Here is a 17,256-nt window from a genome sequence, read left to right as displayed (position 1 = left end):
GAATCTGGTAAGCTTAATTTTAATACTGATGAGCCCAGGAAAAAACATTCTTAGAACTGAAATATTGATTTATAGCTATGAATAAGGACATTCACAATCCATATTGTTTACTGAATTCTGTTCATTCTCATTGATTTGTGAGCTTTGAGAACATATCTTGTGATGACTTATTACTATCCTCTCATTCTCACCTAGTAATAATGGAGCCGCTGCAGAAGGAGAGACCAAGGGTCTTATTTTGTATTCCCAAATAGATTTGATTCCTAGGCAACAATCCTATTTGTTAAGCAAAAGATACAGACTTAACCATTAACTTTCTGTGTAGTTTCAGAGTGGTGTACAGATGACAGGAGAAGGATTTTTCAGTCAGCTGCTAGAAATGAGAGATTTAGCAAAACACATTCAGTAAAATGTAGCTTTAGGGCATGTCCTGTGAAGTGTTCTGATTGTGTAAACATAACCAAACTGTGGGACACAAGCTAATGCAAATTCTCCATGGAATGACTCATAAATAAAAGCAAATTAATAAATGTTCTGTTCCCCCCACTCCCATTTTAAAAAAGCACAAGCATGATCAACACTAAAGAATTCTTTTGAACAAGAATAGCAAGCCCTAACTTTGAACACAGCTTATGTTTATTAGTTTTGGTTACTGTGCTTGTTGATCTGTGCTTTGATGACATAGCACATTCATGAGAGTCAATAATCAGATAATTTCTTTCCTCCTCAAGAGACAAAAGTTTTAAAAGAAGAAGTACAATTAGTAATTCCTTTTACTAAGGTGGTAAAAGGCATAACCTCTTGTTGCTGCCAGACTTCTTGTCTCATCTGAATTTAATAGGAAATTTGGGTGGTCCAAAATTTATTTAAAAGAATTAAATGATAGGCACAGAGGCATCCATACAAAATGTACTGTTTATAAATGTGATGCCTGTCCAGAAAGCAAACAGATGTAAATTGTGATCAGGCTGAGGACCAAGCAAAATTGGCATTTTGTCCTCTGGTAAATGTGTACTGTGTCATTGGGCCAGTAATGGGATTCAAATATATGAACAACTGGTTCTCTTTGTCGATGCCACTTCCGGAAGTCCATTCTGGGCCTGGGCAACAAAAAAAATAAGCTACTGGTTCTGCTGAAGTGGTGTGAATCCAGAATTTGACTGAAAGAGCAGAGATGGAAAATTGTTTATGAGTGATTTTTAAAAAAAATATAAATGGTATGAAAAGAAGTAGAGAAATGTTTAGGACAGCCATGAAGTATGTAGAGAGCTAGTTTGCTGTAGTGGTTAAGGCACCAAGCTAGAAATTGGGAGACTCTCTTTTAGTCCTGCCTTCTGTGCTGTACAGCACAAATACTATTTGGTATATAGATTTTTTTTGGTTTGGTGTTTTTGCTACTGAGCTAATAGTTGCTTAGGACATGAGGAAAGCGAAATTTATGAGGAGTGCAGTATGGAACAAGGAAAACAATTAAGCAACCAGTATAAGCTACCATTATGATGGACATTTGACCAGAAATGACCTTTTTTGAATATGGCAGACATAAACACCTCACCTGATTCTTGGAATCCCTTAATTTCTTAATGCAACAAATTCTTAAAGCATGCTTTCAAAATAGAATTTACCAGGAAGTCTAAATTATTGTCTTTGTTTTTTCTTCATCATCAATTTAAAAGTAATGATCCAGAAACTTGGACCAACAGGAAGGATGTGAATGAAGAGAGGCCTTTAAATAGCTTGTTGACAAATCTAATACACATTTCAAAAACAATATCCATCAGCGTTTTGTACAACTCGTCCTGTACTGCATGATGCTGTATCCCTGAGGGACACATACTGGCTTAATTTTCACAACTCTGGTTGCTATCCTCTCTTCCACAGGAAACTATGTGTTAACCCCTGAACTATAAATTCTGCAGGAGAATATCAGGGAAACCACAGGCTGTTATTATTATTATTATTATTATTATTATTATTATTATTATTATTATTATTATTATTATTATTATTATTATTATTATTATTATTATTATTATTTTGTCCTTAGCAATAGAGGAAGAAGTCCATCCAATCTAGAGTACTTCATCCACTTGAATAAAATTGAAAGATGTGAGATCAGATGCATCTATCATTTCCTCACTAGATCTACTTTGGGGTAATGTTCCATCAACATGATAGAATCAGTGAAGAAAATGATCATCATTTGTTCTGTCATCAATTGTTCACCTGCTTTCATCTTCTCTAGTCACCCCGCACCCCCCAAAATCTGGTGGCTTACAAACTGCCAAAAACAAGGAAAAGAGTCTTGTTTTTGCACTAATTTGCACTAAAGTTTTACATGCTCATTTGTTTATATGCATCTGCTGTATATCAAGAAGCAATTTAAGGTGCTGGTACTTACCTTTAAAGCCCTACAATGGCCTAGGCCTGGGATATTTGCAGGACTGTCTGCTGCCGGGAACGACTTCCCATCGCCCAGTGCGCTCACACACAGAGGGCCTCCTCAGGGTGCCGTCAGCTAGACAATGTCAGCTGGCTACCCCCAGGGGGAGGGCCTTCTCTGTGGGAGCACCAGCCCTGTGGAACCAACTCCCCCTTGAGCTCCGGATGGCCCCGGATCTCTGGTCCTTTCGCCGTGGCTTTAAAACTTTCCTTTTTCATCAGGCTGACCTGGACTGACAACAGGGTTTTTTAAAATGTTTTTTAATTTTTAATTGTTTAGTTTAACTTATTTATTGGGGCTGTGTATTTAATTTTTTTTAACTTTTGTATTGTTGTTTTTATTGTTGTTAGCCGCCCTGAGTCCTTCGGGAGATAGGGCGGCATATAAGTCCCAAAATAAATAAATAAATAAATAAATAAATTACTATCATTTAAATAGGAAAATAATTATACCGCAGTAGACAAAATTGCAAGAGTTTTACTGCTCTGATGTGAAAGATACGCTCCATGGCTCCTAATTCATTATTGTGGAGCAGGTGGTGGCTCCACAATAATGTGATGGCACAGTGGTTAGAATGCAGTATTGCAGGCTAATTCAGCTCTTTGCCAGGAGTTCACTCCTCACGGGCTGAAGATTGACTCAGCCTTCCATCTTTCCGAGGTCAGTAAAATGAGGATCTAGATTGTTGCGGGCAATATGCTGATTCTGTAAACAGCTTAGAAAGCAAAAACCCAGGAAAACTGCATGGACATAAAGTCACCTTGAGTCAAAACGTGACTTGAAGGCACAATTGTATAGTTTTTATTACAGTTCTTTATTTTTCAATCAGATGCCCAACTGTTCTTTTTGCTGATAGCTTGGGTAACAGAAGACAGTCTTCTCATGAGCAAATAGCTAAAAGAAAACCCTGAGAGACTGAGAAAATTATACTGACGGAATGAGAAAAAGAAGAGTAAACCAGACAGACCCTTTCCCTAAGATGGAAGGAACAGGTAAGTCTGCAAAAGAGGAAAAATGTAAGCGTATTGCTAAATATTAAAAATAGCCACCCTCATTATGATTAAAGCATATCCTGATTTGTATATATCAGTATTTAATTCAGTGTTGCTCAATCTTGGCAGCTTTAAAATGTGTGGACTTCCCCAGCCAGAAAAGTCACTCTTAGGTTCGAATGTATTTCTGCGAAATCTGTTCCATGTTTCAAGAATATGAATTGGAAAAAGCTGCCACATATACCACAAATTTGAGAGGCAATCAAGCAAGAGAATACGCATAAGGCACATTGAACAATAAGCAAATGCAGCCAATATGACTGTTCTTATATTCAAAATGTAACAACAATCACAATTTCTTTTTTTTGTTTCTGGGTTAGTCTGTGATTTTGAGTCTTATTGGATAACATAATTGTTATCCCTAAACAAGAATAAAAGAGACAACCAGAAAGAACTTTCAAATCTCACTTTCAGCTCCCATGACTTCTGATTCTATATAAGTTACACAAAGGAAGCAATATTTCCATAATTGAAAGTACCATTTTGGAATATAGGCATGTTTTGGCCCTTCGAAAAGGATTTGCAACACATTTTACCTGTATGGAATTTCAATAGACTAACTGTATTCTGACAGAGGCTCATGTTCTTGATTTATTTCTAAATGGCCTGCTTCTTACATTTCTGAGGATCAACTATCTAGGAACAAAGTCTCAAAATGGAGAGTTAAGCTTTGGAATTCTGTCCCTGTGAAGACTAAGCGATCAGTACATTTAGATATTTAGTGAGGATGTAGTGACCTTACATCTGTAAAGTAGGACAGTGATTGCACAAAGAGCTCTGAGCAAAAGCTACACCAAGGTCAAATTAATTGAAAAAATATTTTTGTCCCTGGCCTGGGGTTTGAGGGTGGGTGGTATTATGTTGTGCTAATTTTCCTCCTTCCTCCAGGGCCAGTTTCATTGTTGGTGAGAGAGAGATCTAGTCCACAGTTTCTGCCTTGTGGTTTGTCTCAAGGCTCCATGCTCTTTCCTCTCCTGTTGAACAAGTACATGAAGCAACTGGAAAAGATCATCTGAATACCATTGACCCTTATCTGGTTCTAAGCAGCTGCTGACCATTAGTTGAGAAGATTCCTGTGCATAGGCGTTAAGTGATAAATCAGTAAATTTGAACTTTTATATGTGTCCCACCCACTTGTTTTCTTCATAGTCACATGGAGAATATAATACCATATGTTGTTACACAATCAAACATGACACAATGTACAAGACTGAACTGAGGTTGCTTGTCCTGACGAAACATAGAAAAGCTAAATTCTCCCTTTTATGCCTCAAGTAGAATTACATTCACTTTTCTGTTTGGTTATTGTATGCTTAAGACTGTCTGCCTGTCTGCCTGCCTGCCTGCCTGCCTGCCTGCCTGCCTATCTATCTATCTATCTATCTATCTATCTATCTATCTATCTATCTATCTATCTATCTATCTATCTATCTATCTATCTATCTATCTATCGCTTCAAGATGTATTTTAATAGAAAGTAGTAGGGAAATTTTTAAATAAACACATAAATGGTTAACGAACAAACAAACAAATAAATAATGGGTACTTATGGATTCCTTCCTTTCTCCCTCCCTCCCTCTCTCCCTCAAATTACAGTCTGATTTAAACTTATTATGTTAAGTTATTAATAGACTAAGGATATTGAATTTGATAGTCCCAGAGAGCAAATGACAAATGCTTAAATAAGATGATTCAATTATTATATCCTGAGATTCCAGAGAAAATAATTATCAAAAATAATTTCCTTCTCAGAAAACCTAGCCAGGCAAATAAAGGGACAAATGAGCAGAAGAATTAAGAGGCACACAGACAAGCAGTACTGTGGTTTATAAGCTCAGCTGTATATGTATCAAGCTTATCAACTCTAATGTGGTGGTTCATGCTAGTCTTTCCTGTGAGTATGTTCAACACACGTGTTAAATTGCAAATTCCATAACTCTCAGGTAACATGATTAAATTTGAAGAATCGCGGTCTAACTTATGTGGAAAGCATTAGGTTAGTAAAAATGATTTAGACATTTCCTATTTGCTGATTAGGTGCCATAAAAGGCCTATCCCTGAAAACTTAGGCACAAGTTTATTTAACTTTATTTATTATTATTACAATTAATAGTAATAATATTTATAAATAACTTTATTATTATTACTATCTACGCCTCCATCTGTAAAGGACATTCCAAGGTCCTCCCTCATCTTGCCAATCTTTCCTCAATCTTGAATCACTTTCTTCATCATCCCCACCACTCTCAAGTAAAAGGGCTAATCTACTGGGACAAAGGGCAATAGCCTGCAGATAGGAATATTTTTAATCAAAATGCTAAAGTTTTGTAGAATTGGATTTTTCTAACCCCTAGTGTTGCCATGGGTGACTGTAAATCAGAATTTTTTTTTCTAGGGTGATTATTATATGATTATTTCCTCTAAAAAAACCTTTCTTAATACTGAATGTCTAGAACAGGATTATAACTGCATCATCTCTACCAGGGTGTTAGTATTCTAGTCAAACAGCTGTCATGGTTCCGACAGATGAAACTCTTCAGAAGAACTTCAAAAGAATCTTTTATTTCAGAAACAAAGTATCAGCACTACATAGTTAAAGCCAAAAACTGAATTGCCCTCCCCTGGGCACAAAGTAGCAAAGCACAATTCCCTCCTCCAATTAACAGTCATAAATCACATTCCCCAATTAGCTTGAAGTGTGGGCTTTCTCCCCAGCTCTCCAGCCCGCCAAATCTTTTATCAGCTCTGGCCGCAATAACCTTGGATTCCCACAGCTGAGATATTACTGTTATGATTAACTGGACTCTCATCCACATGCCCCCTCCCAGCATCAACTAAATCTAAAAGCGATAGATAAAAATGGCTGCAATTCCATCTATTGTCAAAGCAAGAATATCCGATGTTAGTAGCGTTGACATCAGCATCTGGAAGTCCAAGATTGAGAATGAATGATCTAGGGCAGTGGTTCTCAACCTGTGGTCTGCGGACCCCTGGGGGGCTGCAGTGTCATCACAGGAAGTCCCCAAAGGCTTGAAGAAATGTTATGATTTAAATCTTGAGTTAAGTCTTGGGGGTCCGTGACCAGGGTCAGTGTCCACAAAAGGTATTTAAAAGGGGTCCATGGTGAACAGAAGTTTGAGAAGCACTGATCTAAAGCTTATATAGCAATGTGGCTGATTGTCTTCTTTGCTCACTTCTATTCCAATCAGGTCAGGATCACGGCATTAAGTGTCAATGACCTCCTCACCTGGGTTGTAGAATTCCAAATAGGGAAAACTGCAATTGTTTGAATATCCTAATTAATTAACTGCACAGTATGTCACTAAAACCTTTTGTAATATTATATTAAAAGAAGGTTAATAATCATGCAAACACTAGAAGTCTTCAGTACCCTAATTCAGTGTTCCCCAACCTTTCCAGCTTGGAGGAGACAGTGGCAGTAGGCAGGGAGGGGATGGTTTCACGTGTGCATGTGTTGCTTTAACAAATGCAGCTGCATGCGCATGCACACACACACACACACTCGCCCAATGGTTCCGCAGTCTGGTTCTGAACAGGCTGCAGCCCATCAATGGGCCATGGACCAGGGGTTGGGACCCCTGCTCTACGTTACCAATTATTTGGATTACATGGCTTTTTTTTCCAAATACAACATCTATGCAGGCTGTAAAGTTTGAACTAAATGCATTTCTGCTTCCTTCTATCTTTTTCTAGGCATTTTTTTAAAAAAAGGAGTCAGCATTGACCACACTGGCGGAAAATTATGGAAATTATAGTCCAAAATGTCTGGAGGACACCAAATTGAAGAAATTTAGAACTAACCAACTTACTGCATGCATACATTCAAAATACAGTTAGCACTGAATTTAGCAGTAGTAATTATTTCTATACTACGGGTTACATTGTACATATTAGTAGATTGTAATTCTGTTTTGAGCCTCGTGTAGGTCATAAAATGGAATGTAGGAACACAAATGTAGGAACATTATTAACCAAAAGCAGGGAAAGTATGGTAGAATTAATGTGTCTTTTTTCTTTTAACTAGAATGCAGAGGCAGAATGATTGCAACAACTAGCAGTACAGATAATCCTTACTTTGCGGCCATATTTGGGACTGGAATTACTGTATTAAGTCAGTGCTGTCTTAAATAGAGTCATTGTGTCATCAGATCTGATTTTTTGAACAGTTTTTACAGAATTTGTTAAGTAAATCCATTAGTATTAAACGAAAGATTGTAAGTCAAGACTACCTGAATATCTCCTTGCTAATCTAGAGCATGAATTTTTACCTGACAGCTGTACTCTAGCTAGAATCGATGCATTCTAAAAAGATAAAAGATGTGAATTGTGTTTGTATCAGATAGATGCATCTGTATTTTTAGCCTTTTTTCACTCATAGCAGAAAAAACATAAAGGAGAAAAAAATACACTGCAAAACACAGAGAAGTTCAGAAGTGGAATAATAATTGTATTCTGGTCCATGTCTGAAACCAAGTGCAGTTCCAAGCTTCAGAAAAGTTTATCTCTTAATGGAAATTTAAGCAAAATCATTAAGAAGTCTAAATGAAAATAGTCCAACCCAGACATCAGGGTATCTCTCCCAAAGATATTGGCTTTCACATACAACAATGTCCTCAAATGGAAGGGAAGACATGGAGCAAAATAGTCCTGATAATCTACTATACCAATGGCAGTTTGCAATAGTAAATGGGCTAATTACCCTTTCTTATTTAATGCCATAGCTCCTTAACTGCATAGCAGTAGATTAAATGCCAGGGATATTGAAAAGGTAGAATGTCAGCCATTTGACTTTTTAATACCAACCAATAAAGCAAATAACGATATTTTCAAATTAATATCTGGAGTAATGTGAACAGGCCACACTGTTAAGGTCATGCCTCCACTTGTACGTGGAATTATTCATTGTTCACACGCAGTTGCTGTCAGTGCAGTATAAGATTCTTGAAAATGAGCAAGAGATTTGGCCGTCCAATTATTTTGTAGGCCAAGGAGGACTTTATGAAGTGGAACATGTGGATGAAGTGCTCTGTTGCTATTAGAATATCTGAATCCAAGGACAGTTAGAACAATTAGTGGAATGAGTTGCCTCCAGAAAATCCAAAATCTGTAGTTTTGAAGTTGTCTCCAACTGGAGATTTTTAAGAACAGAGTAGACAACCAGTTGTCTGAAATATTATAGGCTTTTCTGCTTGAGCAGGGGGTTGGGCTAGAAGACCTCCAAGGTCCCTTCCAACTCTGTTATTCTGTTATATTTCCTGGTTGCAAGCAGTTGCAATTGGACACGAACAAGCTGAGGGGAAATTTGGTCCATCCAATGTCCCAGTGTGGTGCTGAACATCAGTATGGTAGGTTTTCTGCCTTACTTTAGTGCATGGATGTCAAACTCGCTGCATCACGTGACAAGTCGTGACATATCATGACTTTTTCTTGCATTGCCAGAGCTGGGGTAGGTATGGCCTCCACATGATGCAACCGGCCCATGGACCGGCAGTTTGACACCCCTGCTTTAGCAGATGTTTTTCACACACACACACACACACACACACACACACACACACACACGTCCCTCTGTGCCTGGCGGCCATTTTCCAATACTGTCTATATTTCTAGAACATGATCTTAAATTCAAATATCCACTGTACTAAATAGATGGGATCATAACTAGCTAACACATAAAGTATATTTGTTATGTTGTAAATAGACAAAAGGGATTCTGAGCAGTCTCAGGATGTTGGGCAGTAAAGAAGAGCTCCCCCCCCCCCGCTTCATATAATTTTACTTTCAGGGACTACTAGTATCTAATCATGAAATGTAACAAAAAAAAATTTGTTAGGACTACAGCAAGAAAAAAAATAATGTATCCTTCCCAACTTCATGTGTTCAAAATCCAATTTGAAACCCATTCAGAAAAGTATCCAATTGAGTGCAGTTACTTGAACTAAATTATTGAATCAGATTGAGTTCAGATTTCTGAATCAATATGGAAAAAAACACATTTATGCACATGTAGAGAAGCATCCAAATCATCCATTTCAGTTCTGAGTCATTTCATGTGTTTCAACAAATTGAATTGAAATTTAATTCTGAAATTTAATTAGGAGGTTCAATCAAATCACCAACAAAATGAATCTCTAAACTGAATTTTTGCATAGCCCTAATTCTAATGACATCCCTGTTGTTGATATTTTTATTATGAATAAATGCAGCCAAGTTTTTTCACACAGTTAATGCCTCATCTGATTTTGCACTAGCAATATCAAAGTCACCTTCCTTCCTCCCTCCCTCCCTCCCTCCCTCCCTCCCTCCCTCTATACGTGGAACACTGTGAAGACTAATAGCTGAGGCAGACATCAGAAGGAATAGCAGACATTGCTTCCATTCAGTGGTGGGATTTAAATATGTGAACAACCAGTTCTCTGTGTGGATGCCGCTTCCGGAAGTCCATTCTGGGCCTGGGCAACAAAAAATTAGCTACCGGTTCTGCCAAAGTGGTGTGAACCGGCTGAATCCCACCACTGCTTCCATTACAAGATAGGGAAGCTGCCTGCAAAAAATGTTTAGATAGGAAGATGTACTATATTGCAATTGAAACTGCAAATTGTGATTACTGGGACTTCTGTAAATATTTTTTTTTCCACCCCTACTATCACCATTGTTAATAACACAAAAGCCCTATTTTTAACTTGGTGTGTTTATTATATATCCACACCTATGAGAATTTGCATGAGCAAAGTATGTAATTATTTAAGTAATTATAAGAGATTTGAAAAAAGCATGGGGCAATATTAATAAACAAAGCTTGATCCTTAGCCTTGGTATAGATGCAGTTTTTATTTGAATGTTTCACATCTTCAAAGCTACAACATGACAAATGGAAACAAAAGAGTCATTTTGTACCCAGCCTCTGTCAAATTAGACTCTCAGCAAATGCATCTCAAAAAGCCACTTTAAGAATGGCTTATCAAAAGGTGGATGTAAGTTCAACAACAATCTTTATTAGTTTATTTGTTCTTCAAGCTACAGAGAAAATCCAGCAGGGAGAAGAGTTATGATATATAAGTAAAATCCCACAGCTAGCAAACATGAAACTAGGAAAAGATTGTCCAAATCCAAGTTTTATTCATTTACACATAGTTTTTATTGTGAAAACTGTGGCATCTTTGAATTTGTCCAATGATGTCCATTCTCTAGTGAAATACACACACACACACACACACACACACACACACACACACGCACACATTTCAGTAACTTCTTTTTGTTCGGACTTTTGGTCCATCTAGCTAAAAGTGTACATTTTGGGAAATGGCCCCAGAGCCATTTATATTTATAACCAGTGTGATGAAAGAAGAGATAAATTATTAAATTCATCTGGAGTTCTCCTGTTAACAGTAATGCATATAATGGCAACCACCACAATCATTTTGCCACTAAATTTTGAAGGTGAGGTCTTGGAAAATCCAAAAGCTCACAATGGTGAAAAGGGCCGAATGGTTGTTTGCATGAAATTTGTCCACGCCTGAGTAAAAAAATCATAAAGATAAGATAAAATAATCTAATATCAGTATTCAAAATTATCTTATGTTCTACATGGCACTTTAAACATTCTGATCTTAGGCATGTGCATGAGAGATGCTGTTCATGCCTGAAAACTTTAAGAGACTCATTAAAGGATGTTTTAAAGTACTTAGTTTTACAAAGCAATTTTTTCTCCTGTTCAGATTAAAAATTGAATTTTAAAAATAATTCTATGGATAGATTTAGTTCAATGGCCCAATCTAGAATTTTGACCTGTTTTCCCCCCCTAATAAAAGTACAGATTGTCCAATCTGAGCTGCAATTCCAGGACAGGATAAAATTGTACTTTGTATAACATTACAAAATGAAAATGGCTGCATTTGTATTTTTCAGATAGATGAATGAAATTAGCTACTGGACTAGACATTTATGGCAAATTTGAGCCTACCAATTTTCAATTAATTTGGTGCAGGCTTTCCAAATGACATTCCTTTAATAATTATTTTTTAAACACAATCTGCTGAAATCTGTAGTAATAGTATCCCTTTCTTTGAGGACAGAAAAGTTTAATACAAGCCAAACAGCTAATAAACAGCATCAAGTAGCATAAACCAGCTACATTAAAATCAGAATCACATTATAATATTGGTCATAGAGTGGTACTGCCTGGTTGAAATCCACAGCTTTTTCTGCTGCTTCCCCCAATCCCAGCTTTCCCCCTTACTTGAGAATTTGGTCCTGTTCCCCAACACTATCTCTACTGCAGCCAAATGCACCAAACACAGATTTGGACTAGATCTTATAGAGGATGAAGTCTGGACTAAAACTGAACTACATTGGTCCAGCTTCAACTGGGACTCCAAAAAGGTGTGTGTGTGTGTGTGTGTGTGTGTGTGTGTGTGTGTGTGTGAGAGAGAGAGAGAGAGAGAGAGAGAGAGAGAGAGAGAGAGAGAGAGAGAGAGAGAGAGAGACTAAGGGTTTATGGCCACCCACTTTTCAGATAGTGACTCTGGTTAACTAACAACTAATTGCACCTTGCACCATCATAGACTGGATATAAGCAAATTCTTCAAGGCCCTATGAAACAGCAGCAAATCTTAGGTTGTGAAGTGTTCAAGAGGGTAGGTATTGTGACAGAGAAAAATATGTCCCCAGTGAAGACACTAAAGGGACCTAGAGTGGGCTAATTTTATCTGGTTTCTTTTGGTAGGCAGATTCAGTTGGAAATAAGCAGCCTCATAAGTAACCTGGCCCTTTGATCCAAAGATGAAGATTCTCTATTTCATTCCTAGATTTGGGGTTCATCTCTTACTGTTGCATACACCTTATAATAGTCAGTCTTCTCTGTACACTATGTTACATAAATAAAAAAATAAGATGAAGGAATCAGTTCTGAAAGGTGGGCAAATGCCAGGTGCCCTCTGAATGGAGGGAAAGTTTTCACCATCTAGAGTAGGGGTCCCCAATCTGTGGGCTGTGGAACACCCCCCACTCGCACTCACACACACCCCACTCACACTAGCGCCAGCCTCAGGGCAGAAAAACGGGCTGCAGCCGCACTACAGGGCACAAAAACAAGACACCACCACACCATGGGATACAAAAATGGGATGACACCATGCTGTGAGGTGCAAAAATGGGGTGCCGCCCCACGGGGTGCACAAATGGGGCACTGCATCGTGCAAGAATGGGGCAGGGCTAGCAAGTATCACGCGGGCACTAGCGCCACCTCATTTGCATTGCACATATGTGTGTGGCCCTGCGTGCACTTAAAATGCTTCCCCCTCCCTTTCCCTCTGGTCCGCCAGCCAAGAAAGGTTGGTGACCTCTGATCTAGAGATTCTTCTGCTACATAAGTTCTTTCTCATGCATGTTTCAATAGTTTCTAAGAAAAAGTTCTTGCAGTTAGATTTTCTCCATTCCTTTGGATTTGACGGGTGGAAAATGCTGTGCATTATGGTAGCATCCATTTTAATCTAAGGCATGCTTTTCAGAGCTCACCCATCAAAATTGAGAAAATTAAAGATTAATTGGCTACCAACAACATTCATTCTAAGTTTTAATTTCCATGTATAGAAATAGAGAATTTAGGTCATTCAAAGTGTTTGGGTAACATTGTTTATAGCAGGTGTCCCCAACTCCTGGGCCAGGGCCCACTAGCAGGCCTTGAGTTAATTGGAAGTGGGCTGCAGAAGTGGTGGGCAAGCATGCATGCACATCCCCTCTAGCATGAGCTCAAATAGCATGTGCACTCCATTTGCATTTGCTGCACATGCAAATGGAGCTGCGTACACATGCCCATTGCTTGTGCAGAACTATCCCCTCCCCCCAGCCAGTCCACAAAGACAAAATATTTGGGGAACTCTGGTTTATAGTAATCAGCCATTAAGATCAATGATGAGGGATTATGAATTTGTAGTCCAAAATATCTGCAGGATAACATTTTCCCAAGTCCTAAAAAGATAATCAAAATTTAATAATTCTCATTTATATTTAAAATGTTCTGGCAACATTAAAAGACAAAAATAGGGACAATTGCTAGAAAGTAGATGGCTTCTTATGAAATGAAATTTATTAGTATACCTAAAAATTAGTAGGGCAATTGGCACACATAATATTATGTAGACGTGGGCTAGTCTAAGATCAGGTTTTTAAAAAAGCCTTAATTATGTTTTTGTGAAAAAAGTATTTCTTAACAATTGATGGTTCTTTTAATGCTTAAAGAATGAATAAACGGCATTCTCTTCACACAGAAAGCTTCTTTCATATGATGTCTGTCCCAAGCTGCATTAGTAGAAATGTTTTAGAGCAGTGGCTCCCAACCTTTTCTATACCCTGCACCCCTACAACGCTTCTGATATATTCTCGCACCCCTTACAAAAGTTCTAAATAACAAATTATGCATATACACTATAATTTTGAAACTTCTAAACCCAAGTTTTCTTACCCCTGGAATATTGTCTTACACCCCCAGGGGCTGCGAGCATTGGGAGCCCCTGCTTTAAAGAATGGTGCTTGCCAAAAGTAATTCTAAAAATGATTATTCTCATTGAAAAATAGATTACATTTGTCTTGCATGTGATTTTGCTCTACTAAGATTACCTCATGGGCTAAAATTTAGAAACTGCAATTAGGTAGATATTCCATTTACCCAGTGGAAATGTCCTTTGCATAAAGGGCACACAGTGTGGGAATAATTTGGCTGAAATATAATTTTAAGAAAAGCAACATATTCAGTGCCTTAGGTGAGGGGGAGTAAATCAATAATTACACAACTAGAATGAGTTATTTTGATTCTCTTAGTTAGCTCAGCAGTGCTGCTTTATCTTGGACCCCTTCCACATGTTTGCCAGCTTCTCCCTCCCCAATAATTGCTAGAAGTAATTTTGTAGCACAATGTAGTGCTCAGCAAGTGCCTGAACAAATGTAAAGATCTGGACTTATTGTGTAGATCTATAGAGAAGGGGCAGTGGTGAAACCGGATTAGGCAATGGAGAGAAGGTACAATTTGTTAATTCCTATTTTGTGTCTGTCCTCTGACCAAAGGGAAATTAATCCCTATTTGATCAGAGTTATACCACTGGGAAAAGGAGAGAAATGCCAGTTAGGATAGAGATGGAAATATTAAGAGAAAATTTATGAAGTTAAGTGAATTAAAGCTCCATAGAGCAAAAAGTTTAAAGGAGCTAACGGAGATGATTACATTGGTCTCTGCGAATTGCTCCAGACTGGCCAAATCTCAGAAAATTGAAGGAGAGCAAATGTCAGCCCCATCTTCAAAAAGAAGGAAGAGGAGTACCCAGGGAATTAAATGGCCATTAGCTTGAAATGGACAAGGCCTTTGAATAAATAATAAGCAACATGCTTGTGAACATTTGAATAAACCTACAATACATCAGTCAAGAATGAAGGATGAATTTGTCATGAACAACTCATACCAAAATAACCTAATTTCCTTTGATAGAATTATTAGCTTCTCAGATCAGGGGGCTATCATAGACCTCAGATCTCAGAAAAGCCTTTTAAATGACATTCTTCTTCATAAAATGGTAAAGATGTTAGATGATGCTACTGTTGGATGGACTCATCTTTGACTGAATGACTGCATGCTAAGTGTGCTAATTAATATTGCCCTTCAGCTTGGAGGGAAGTATTGAGGGCGGTATCACAAAACTCTGTGCTGTCTCCTGTTCAACATTTTTATCAATTACTAAGATGAGGAGGTTATTAATAAAGTCTGCAGATGACACAAAATGGAGAGGAGTACCCAGCATTTGAAATGAAAGAGAGAAATTTGAAAAGTTCTAAACAGCCTTGAATGGTGAGCTAAATGAATGGGATGGAATATAATAGGCAGAAATGTAAATTTCTTTATCTGGCTTTGAAAGATGTAAGGTGCAAGTATTTCCAGGATGAGGAAGTCTTGGCTTAGCAGTAATACATGTAATAACCAGAGGGTTCTGGGTGTCTGTTAAATTTGAGCCAGCAGTGTGATGCAGCTGGAAGAAATGCAAATACTGCATTTGGTGCATTAATAGAAACACAGATCACTCTGAACAATTGTTCTATTCAAGTTTCTCCTGGTTGGACTCCATTTGGAATACCATTGTGTCCTGTATCAGACATAATCGTTCAGAAAGGACAATGACAATTGGAGTAAGTTAAAAAGAGGGTTAATAGGATGGTGAAGCAAAGCTTCTGAGAAACAGTTAAAGGATCTGAGGATATTTAGCCCAGAGAAAGGAAGCCTAAGGAGAGATTTGATAGCCAACTTTAGGTATTTGAAGGGTTGTCACATAGAAGAGAAAGTGGAATTCTTCTCTATTTACCTAAAGGATAAGACAGAACAAATAGAAAATAGGCTAGAAATCAGAATAAACTATTCAAGCTGTCAGCTAGTGGAGCACTCTGCCACATGATGTACTGAGTTCTCATTGGTCAATGATCTTCAGACAGAAAATGAATGGTTATCTGTCAGAGATTCTTTAGTACTGTAGATCCTGTGGTGAGCAGAGAGTTTGGCTAAATGACCTCTAAGATATATCCTACTGTTATTAAATTATACAGGTATTCCTTGACTTATGATCATTTGTTCAATGACCATTTGAAATCATGACTGTGCGGAACAAAGAAAATTATGACCCCCTGCCTCAAGTGATGACAGCATCCCCACGATCATGTGAACAAAATTTGGGCATGTGATCAAAATCTGCCTGCCCTAACAACCAGCTGCAACTGTCCATACTTTCCCATCTCCCCCCTCCCCATCTATGCCCTTAAATGCTGGGGAAGCTCCAGCGGTGCATCACAAAACAGCCAGCCAGCCACATAAAGGCCCAGGAAATCTCCACAGAAGGGCACAAAGTGGCTGCTTGAGGGGAAGCTGCAAATGCCCTGAAGACTCCAGGGCTGCACTGTGTAGCATGAAGCAGCCATTCCCCCACAATGTGTCACATTCCTGGGCAACCCCACCCCAGCCCAGCCACCCTCGCTGTCCTTCACCCTATCACATCAGCTGACTTTCACCATTTTCTCTGTCCCTCTGCTTACAAGGCATGCCCAGCGTGGCCCTTTGCAAAGAAGAAAAATAAATGCTAAATGCGACCACTCACCTGCAGTATTTGTGATGTACATTGTGATGTATTATTTCTGTTCTAAGGTAGCATTTGCCCCCTTTCTTTCATTTACAATGTACCGTAGTTACATTATCTATGGTGGAACAAGCCCATTCTACTCACTTGAAGCAGTAGCCGCATCTAATCACCATGCATTGCTCCTTAGTTATTGGTTTTACCCATATCCAGTCTGAAATTATATAATTCTCAATATAAATCACCACTGGCAACGCTATCTGGACTTTCTTGCAAATAAAGCATTCTTGCTTTATTTGACACACACCTCAGCCCAGCATCCCTGATGTTGCAATTATATGTTTAACTAAAATATATATAGTGGATTAATAGTGCAGTAGGACTGAGGCCTTTAGAATGGCAGGCATTGCTTTGTGATTTAATTTGTTCAAATCTGTTAAATCCCTAGTGATTTCATCTGTTAAAATGTCAAGTTAGGAAATAGTCCAACTTTAAAAGGAGTAAAGTTGTGACCTGTAATTCAGCCCCAGACATGCTCTTAGTTCTGTCAGTACTGTTTCAACAGTGGTTTTATTGTTTATAATCAGTGCATGATGATCTCTGGCAAGAGAGAAGTTATTTTGTTTGATTT

The sequence above is a fragment of the Vipera berus genome, assembly GCF_964194415.1.
Source record: "Vipera berus genome assembly, chromosome: 1".
Taxonomy (NCBI): domain Eukaryota; kingdom Metazoa; phylum Chordata; class Lepidosauria; order Squamata; family Viperidae; genus Vipera; species Vipera berus.
Note: the sequence above shows the minus strand (reverse complement) of the source record.